The sequence below is a fragment of the Arabidopsis lyrata genome (genome assembly GCF_000004255.2).
Source record: "Arabidopsis lyrata subsp. lyrata unplaced genomic scaffold ARALYscaffold_5, whole genome shotgun sequence".
Classification (NCBI taxonomy): domain Eukaryota; kingdom Viridiplantae; phylum Streptophyta; class Magnoliopsida; order Brassicales; family Brassicaceae; genus Arabidopsis; species Arabidopsis lyrata.
In genome coordinates this window covers 1,378,439-1,386,973 of record NW_003302551.1, presented here as the reverse complement: position 1 = coordinate 1,386,973, position 8,535 = coordinate 1,378,439, and the positions used below count along the sequence as shown (strand labels likewise).

The following is an 8,535-nucleotide window of genomic DNA, read 5'->3' as shown; positions in this document are numbered from 1 at the left end:
TCATGTGAGAAAACATTAGAAAAAAAGAATTACTGTAAAAAGTTTTATAAAGATACTTTAAAAAACCGTTAACATGCAATAGTCGTTATATACACACAACTGGCGCAAAAGATCTTAAATATCCGTTATTTATTGTTATATGTTCGGTATTTAAGATCGACAGCTAAAAAAATGTCATGTTATTTAGCTAGTTTATGTAAATATCCTTTATCTTATAAATCACAAGTCACCTGACCACTAAAATTTTGACACATAGGATTCTTTTCCATAATTTATTTTACATAAAAACAATTCAAAAATAAATGGGATCGTGGGGAAAAAAAATCAGGCCATTTGAAAAAAAAAAATTAAGAATGTATAAATCCCTAAATCCACTCTCACATACCACGATTTCCTCTTCCTTTACCTTTATTCATGATCAGATTCAAATCAAAATATCCCACGATCTCAATTCTTTGTTTTTCACGATCCTTAAAAGAACTTCCCACTTTCATCAACTGATCTTCACAAACTATATATATCACAACCAATTATCATAATCAACTCACCTACGAAAAGCCACCATCAAATCTGTAAAAAGTTGCAATTAGTTTTACGAATAGAACAGTGTTCGATCAGATCTCAGAACCAACCTTCATGTTCCACCGTCCAACCCGATCCGTCAATAATTCCCATTTCATTGTTTGTTAATTCAATCCATCCTTTGACTGCTTCCATTTTCTTCTTTTGATACTCAAAAGGTGATTTCTGTTCCCATTGACTGCTTCCATTGTCTTCTTTTGACACAAACTTCTTCTAAGTTCCATAGTTTCTGGAATTTTTTTTAAGATTTAGTTGTTACTTTAAATTTTTAATTTCAAAATCGTTTTGTCAACTGCAGGTATTATTGTGTTTGAAACTTGATTTCATGAGGTATATATATATGCTAAAAACCTCTATAATAAATTGGCATGTGCCTATGTGGTGTCTATGCTACAAATTTATATGAAATTCTTCTTTTTTTTGTGTGATTGCTAATTTTTTATTTTTGATAGGTGAGATAACGACAATGAACAATAGAAAAGAATTCAGCATTTCCAGACATCCATGTCAGATCTTGAAACTACAACTCAATGACTTTAGGTTAGTTCCATCTAACGTACGTTAAGATCAGTTTAAATCATAAGCCAAATTGTTGTAATTGATTATGCTTATGGTTTTATGTGTAATTAGGTCTTGCAGTCTTTTTTTGTCCACGACTCAAAAGTTGCCTCCAGTCATGGTTGAACTTATGTTCACAAGTGACAGAAGAAGTATTCATTTCAAAGAGGATATTAGAACTTATAACTGGATTTTTGAATTCAATTCTGTGGGAGGTAAGATTGATAATGCTTAACAAAGGACGTAGACTAAATGTCTTTTATCTTCTTATACAATATATTTTAGCATAATTTATGTATGTAGTACTAATTTCATTAAATTATGATAATCTCCAGGTACATCTGAGAATATGATACATATTTATGTGTAAAACTCAAGGTAACACATCTACACAATTTTTATAAGGTTATACAATATATCATTACTTATCTTACTCAAACTCTATATTATTATTTATTTTTCTATGTAGGTATTTCCAGCTCAAAGATGTTCCATCTATCTTGATGATTTTTACTAAAGCTAATCTATGGTTTTCTTGCCAAACTTTTATGGATTGTAAATATAATATCATGTATTTTGTATTTATTTAGTCTACAGTTTCATGCTTAGTACGATTCAACTATTTGTGTTTTATCATTAGTTAACAAAAAAGGTTGTCTTAAAAGGTATTAGTAAAACCAAAGGATTTGAGTTTGCATTTTTTTACATTTATCTTAATATTTTTACAATTTTTGATAAATTTATAGTCGACTTAAATAAATTCTATCAAAATTACATTTTTATTTTAAAAAAGAAATTTAACTTTGATTTAAAAAATAACTTTAGTAAAAGCAAACAGTACCCGTTCGTAGAACGGGTGGTAATACTAGTATGGTTATAAGTAAACAAAATTGGTCTATTTAAATGTGAGTTCCATTGTGGAGTGTCACACAGTGTCCTGTCCTTTTCTTCTCTCAAAGACAACTATTTGCAGGCAGGTTTTTCCAACCCAAACTATTACCCCTAGTCGATTTCAACCCTAACCCAAAATTAATTCAAAATCGAAACCTGAACTAATGCAAATGAGCCGATTTCAACACGACGCGGAACGGTGTTAGTTCGGAAGTTAACGATTACTCAACCTTGGGTAATTCTCTCTCTACAACATTCATCAAACCTTGAAAATAAAATCAAATAACTTTGAAACTGTTAACTTCCCAACTAACATTGTTTCACGTCGTGTTTTAAAAAAGAAATTTAACTTTGATTTAAAAAATAACTTTAGTAAAAGCAAACAGTACCCGTTCGTAGAACGGGTGGTAATACTAGTATGGTTATAAGTAAACAAAATTGGTCTATTTAAATGTGAGTTCCATTGTGGAGTGTCACACAGTGTCCTGTCCTTTTCTTCTCTCAAAGAGTTCAGAAATTTCATTTTCTTTGTTTGGAGGGTTTGAGTTTTGGTTTGAGTGTTGTTGCTTAACATTTTAGATTTTGGAATTTATAATCTGCTTTAAAAAAGATTATACTATGAATATGGGTGAAGGGAGTAATGTTAGCAAAAGCAAACAAGTTGTTTTTACCATTAACCTTGATGATGATTGTCGGATTTGTCTTAAATCGTTGGCTGATGATCGAACTCCTGTTAAGCTTCTATGTGGCCACCAATATCATCTCGGTAACTTTTGGGTTTGCAAATAAAATTTGTTATGAGATTCATTGTATGATTAAGGAAATTAATTATGAAATTTTCGTCCTATAAAATTATTATGAGGTTATTTAGTGGCATAGCTTGCTGAAAAAAATTGTATTTTTTTTTTCTTCTGATCTTCTTTATAATCATAGATCATAAACTCATGAGTGCCAGTACAAAAAGCTAAATTAAATTTGGTTTTTCTTATGCGATATGTTGTGATATCTAACACTTTTTGTTGTCATGATACTATAGATTGTATCGGTTCAGATTCATTGTAAGCGATTAGAACAAGGTCAATGGTTGTTTGCACGCAGCTCTCCAAGTCAAGATTTCAATGTACGTACCATTGGTTCATCCACTCATGGGTGGTTTACCCACACCGGTCCGGCGTGAATCTATATTGCCACTTATTGGACGACAACTTGGTGCAATATTACCGAATTCAACTAGACCATCAACAATGAGTCAGCCACTCATGGACGATTTTCCCGCACCGGTCCGGCGTGAATCCGTGTTGCCATCTGTTGAACGAAAATTTGGTACAATATTACCGAATTCTTCTAGATCAACAGTGGTTCAACCACTCATGGATGGTTTACCCGCACCGGTTCGGCGTGAATCTGTGTTACCATCTGTTGGACGACAATTTGATGCAATATTACCGAATTCAGCTAGATCAACAGTGGTTCAGCCACTCATGGACGGTTTACCCGCAACCGGTCAGGCGTGAACCCGTGTTACCATCTGTTGGAAGATGATACGATTCAAGGCTTAGTTGATGACGTGGCTGAGTCTTCAAGTCAAAGGAAAGACTCCAATTGTGAGAGAAGCTTTGCCGTTGAGCTTCAGATTTTGAATAAAAGGAGGAAGCAGAGTTCATTGTTGTTTCTCATGCATTTTGTAATTGAGATCTTGTGATCTTGCGACTAGCAATGTGCTAGGCTAGCGATGTGCTAGGCTAGCGATGTGCTAGGGATCAATGTTGATCTTGTGAATCTCTTTCTCGATTACGATTTGTATACATTGTTGAGTTACAATCATCTCTGTATCTTTTCTCTCTATTCTAATACAATCGATTACAAGAATCTATCATTGGTGCGGTGAAACTGGTTTCGGAGCTTCAACGCGACAACAATGGTGAGTTTTATTGAGTTTCCGATCTTCGATGGTGTTTCTGGTGACTTGCGACCATGGATTTCATGGCTGGAGGATTTCTTTGTTCGGGAGAATTTCACGGCGCTCGAGAAGCTGAATCTTGCGCAGAGTCTTCTCGAAGGCGAAGCTGAAGCATGGTTTTATAGCAGCCGGAAGAGATTTATTTTCCAATCGTGGGAACATCTGATGGATCTTATGATATGGAGGTTTGGTGACTTCAGCGATCCAGAGCTCTTCCTGTTGTTTGACAAGAACGATAGACTTTTACAGAAACAGATAGATGACGCAAAGCTCCGGAGGATGTCGAGAACAGCGATCACTCCACACGAATCAATTTCTTCACCAGCCACGATACAGGAAACTATTCCAGTTGACAAATTCTCTAATCAACAAGTCGATGAAATCTCAGGTGAGAAGAAAGAATCGAAGAAGGAAGTGGATTTGAGTCTGGGGACGATCGCATCGCAATTGAAATTGCCAAACACAAAGGTACACGTTTCTGATTCTGAAAATTTGAGGAACATCGAAACTAGGATAGAAAATTCAGTGTTGGACAACTTCGAAACTGTGGTGAAGGAGGCTAAGATTCAGAAGAACATTAGGATGGATGTGGTTAATGGTAATGTTGAGAGAATTCAACGTGTGATGAGTATCTCGAAAAATGTCTCTGCACACCAGGTGCTCAATAAAATGTGTCAGCTTAAAAGACTGCAACCAAAGAATAAGAAGAAACTGAGTTTGTCTCTGAAGACCTGGATGTTTAAGTTCAAACACAAGATTCTGCTATGGAGTAGATCACAAACGGATCCACATCAGGCTATGGACTCCAACATCATCAAATACATAAGTTCTTCTTCTAGAGCTAAATTTGGCTATAAGTGGAAAGAATACAACTCTAGGTATTGGAGAAGGATGAGACAGACGCATATGTCAAGGTTGCTGTGTCTCTATCAAACTAATGCCGAAAAGGCATTGGAAGCTTTGAAGGAGATTCAGTCTCAGCAAGCAACTGTCATGCGTGATGGGACTACGGTATCCAGTTTGCCTGCAAAGGAGCTTGTTCCTGGTGACATTGTCGAGCTGAGGGTTGGTGATAAGGTGCCTGCTGATATGCGCGTGCTTGCTTTGATCAGTTCAACCCTGAGAGTCGAGCAAGGGTCTTTAACAGGAGAGAGTGAGGCAGTGAGCAAAACCACCAAGCCTGTGGATGAGAATGCTGATATTCAAGGAAACAAATGCATGGTGTTTGCAGGAACCACCGTGATATGCTCTGACAAAACGGGAACTCTGACTACCAATCAGATGGCTGTCTCAAAGCTTGTTGCTATGGGTTCTAGGATTGGAACCCTTCGATCTTTCAATGTTGAGGGGACCTCGTTTGATCCTCGAGATGGAAAGATTGAAGATTGGCCAGCGGGTCGGATGGATGCAAATCTTCAGATGATTGCAAAAGTTGCTGCCATTTGCAACGATGCTAGTGTCGAGCAATCTGATCAGCAATTTGTGTCTAGGGGCATGCCTATTGAGGCAGCTTTGAAGGTTTTGGTTGAGAACATGGGATTTTCCGAAGGATTGAATAAAGCTTCGTCTAATGGCGATGCCTTACGTTGTTGTCGGCTATGGAGTGAACTAGAGCAACGAATTGCCACCCTTGAATTTGACCGTGACAGGAAATCAATGGGAGTTATGGTGGATTCCAGCTCAGGAAATAAGTTTCTACTTGTCAAGGGTGCAGTAGAAAACGTATTGGACAGGAGTACACGTATTCAGCTACTTGCTGGTTCCGTTCAAGAGCTTGATCAATACTCAAGGGATCTTATTTTACAAAGCCTCCATGATATGTCCATGGGTGCATTAAGATGTCTCAGATTTCAGCAAAATTCCTCTTCTATATGGCACCGCTGGAGACGCAAGCCTCTGTTCCTCCTGCATTTGTGGAAGAAGAATTGTTGGTACCAGAGGCGGTTCTTGCTGTCAAGACTTTGCTAGCTTGTATCCTGCTTTCAAGCTTGAGGACAAGCTTGTTTTCTGGGGGGAAAGTATTGATACGATTCAAGGCTTAGTTGATGACGTGGCTGAGTCTTCAAGTCAAAGGAAAGACTCCAATTGTGAGAGAAGCTTTGCCGTTGAGCTTCAGATTTTGAATAAAAGGAGGAAGCAGAGTTCATTGTTGTTTCTCATGCATTTTGTAATTGAGATCTTGTGATCTTGCGACTAGCGATGTGCTAGGCTAGCGATGTGCTAGGCTAGCGATGTGCTAGGGATCAATGTTGATCTTGTGAATCTCTTTCTCGATTACGATTTGTATACATTGTTGAGTTACAATCATCTCTGTATCTTTTCTCTCTATTCTAATACAATCGATTACAAGAATCTATCAGAAGACAACATGGTACAATGTTACCGAATTCAACTAGATCAACACTGGTCCACTCATGGAAGATTTACCGTCATTGGTCTGGCGTGAACCCGCGTTGCTATCTGCTGAGCGACAACGTGGTGCAACATTACCGAATTCAACTTATTCTGCAATGTTTAACGTATCGAGGCGTGATGATTTGACGGTACAACAACAGATAGCAAGAAACATATCACATACACTTGCTGCTAACCGCACAATGTATGGTTGTAATATCAGAAGCAGCGGCGGAGACGGTGGAAGCTACAGCCGTGATAGAGGACATGGTATAGGTGGAGGAAGTAGTGCAAGAGGGATGTCAACAGCAGCAACGACAAACGGTGGTGGCACAAGCAGAAGCAATGTATGCATATAGTATTGGCCCATGACATAAGCAACAAAACAAATTCATAGATTTTAGTTCAAAATTTCATGATTTTTTTTATTTTTAGATCCATTTTTCTTTTCTTTTTTTGGTTCAAAGACCCATTTTTCTTTATTCGTTTGTTAAACATATTCATTGTTTTCTGTGGACATACAGTGGAGTCCATACCCCACCTCTTCTTTGTCTGTTCATACTCGAAAGAAATCTGGAGAAAGTTGGCTCATGGATTGCTTCATAACCGGTTCACTAGCTAGTAGCTACTCACTTACCCTTACTCTCTCATCTTACTTCTACAATCTAGATTCACTTACTCCGTTATCTATTTCAAGCGACAGTACACACTATATGGCGAGAAAGGAACGCACGACGTCATGGCGATGTAGTACTTAGCTCAGACAACAACACACTCTTTCTTTTCATTTGGGCCTTAGTTTATTCGGAGCCCATTACTAAAAACAACCCTAAGCCCATAATCTTTTTGTTGACTTTTCTTCTTCTTCTTTGACTCCCTTCTTCTTCGACGCTTTTCTTCTTCTTCAACCAAGTTTCTTCTTCTTCTTCTCCTCACTGTAATTCTTTTGATTCTTAATCATCTTCTCTTTCTCAATTGCAGGTTCAATCGGAGACTCAACCTTCAACACTCCCTCTTGAGTTTTCGATTGAAACTCTCGATTCCAAGTTAGGATTTTGAATCTTGATATCTTCCCTACTCGAAAGAAATCTGGAGAAAGTTGGCTCATGGATTGCTTCATAACCGGTACACCGTGGACTGGAACATGATCATCCCTCTTCTCTCGGATACAACTCTCGATAAAAGAACTCTGTTTTTACTCCGTTATCTATTTCAAGCGACAGTACACACTATATGGCGAGAAAGGAACGCACGACGTCATGGCGATGTGCCAACTCCTGCTCTGCAACTGATCAGATTTCTCGATAAGCAAGTTCGAAACCGCGCCTCTTCTATTAAAGATGATCAAGGCTGCAGCCCTCTTCTGCAGACTTGGTTCGTATCTACAACTATATAAGCTCCCATTGTTTCCTTGTATTAAGAATTTCAAAGTAAAGTTGCACTAGATGTAAAACAGTTTTTTTGGGTTTGAATAAATTTTACATTCAATTCAAAAAAAAAACATATTCATTGTTTTAGTTCTGATTTCTCTTTAAACTAAAATAAAAGTTAATAATTAATTGTTATTTTTTCCCTTAGCTTTGCTTCAAATTAAAAGTTATCTAAATTTTTTAACTTTATACTAATCACTATATCGCTATCACTGTAATACTAAATGTTCACAGAGCCGGCATACCAAAGTTATGTGCATAAAACTACACTCAAACAAACACATGGGAGTGTTTGGGCTTAATTTCTTACTTCCTTAGCAATAATTAACCAAGATTAACAAAAATCTTTTTGTTTGGGCTTATAACTACAGTGCATAACCAAAAATGGAAAAGAGGGTCAAAGCAAATTCAGATTAATCACAAAGTAAACTATGAAAGTTTTATATAACATGTCCAAAACCAATGGACCTACAAGTGCCAATCATGAGAAATATACTGATGAGCATTAGTAATGTGGGAGAAGAAAATCTAGATTTGTTGCTGTCTGATTTCTCTCTTCCTTCTCCTGCTTCCCTTTCCATCAAGTCGAATACGTTAAAATGTCAAATGGTTTAACTTTTATATAACTTGTACATATATAGATCACAGAGGTATTGCACTAGTACCTTGAAATTGTAGGGGAAGTGCAGACATTTGGTTGACGGACAATGTAGATTTGTC

The 8,535-nt window shown here is 37.1% G+C and overlaps 1 long non-coding RNA gene across 1 annotated transcript; it reads left to right on the top strand.

Annotated features, from left to right (window-relative positions):
* Positions 1-300: 300 nt before the first annotated feature.
* LOC110228462 lies at positions 301-1,849 on the top strand. Its single transcript, XR_002332022.1, has 6 exons — positions 301-740; positions 881-912; positions 1,035-1,122; positions 1,213-1,355; positions 1,476-1,518; positions 1,610-1,849. It is a non-coding gene; the product is annotated as an uncharacterized LOC110228462 (long non-coding RNA).
* The last annotated feature ends 6,686 nt before the right edge of the window (positions 1,850-8,535 follow it).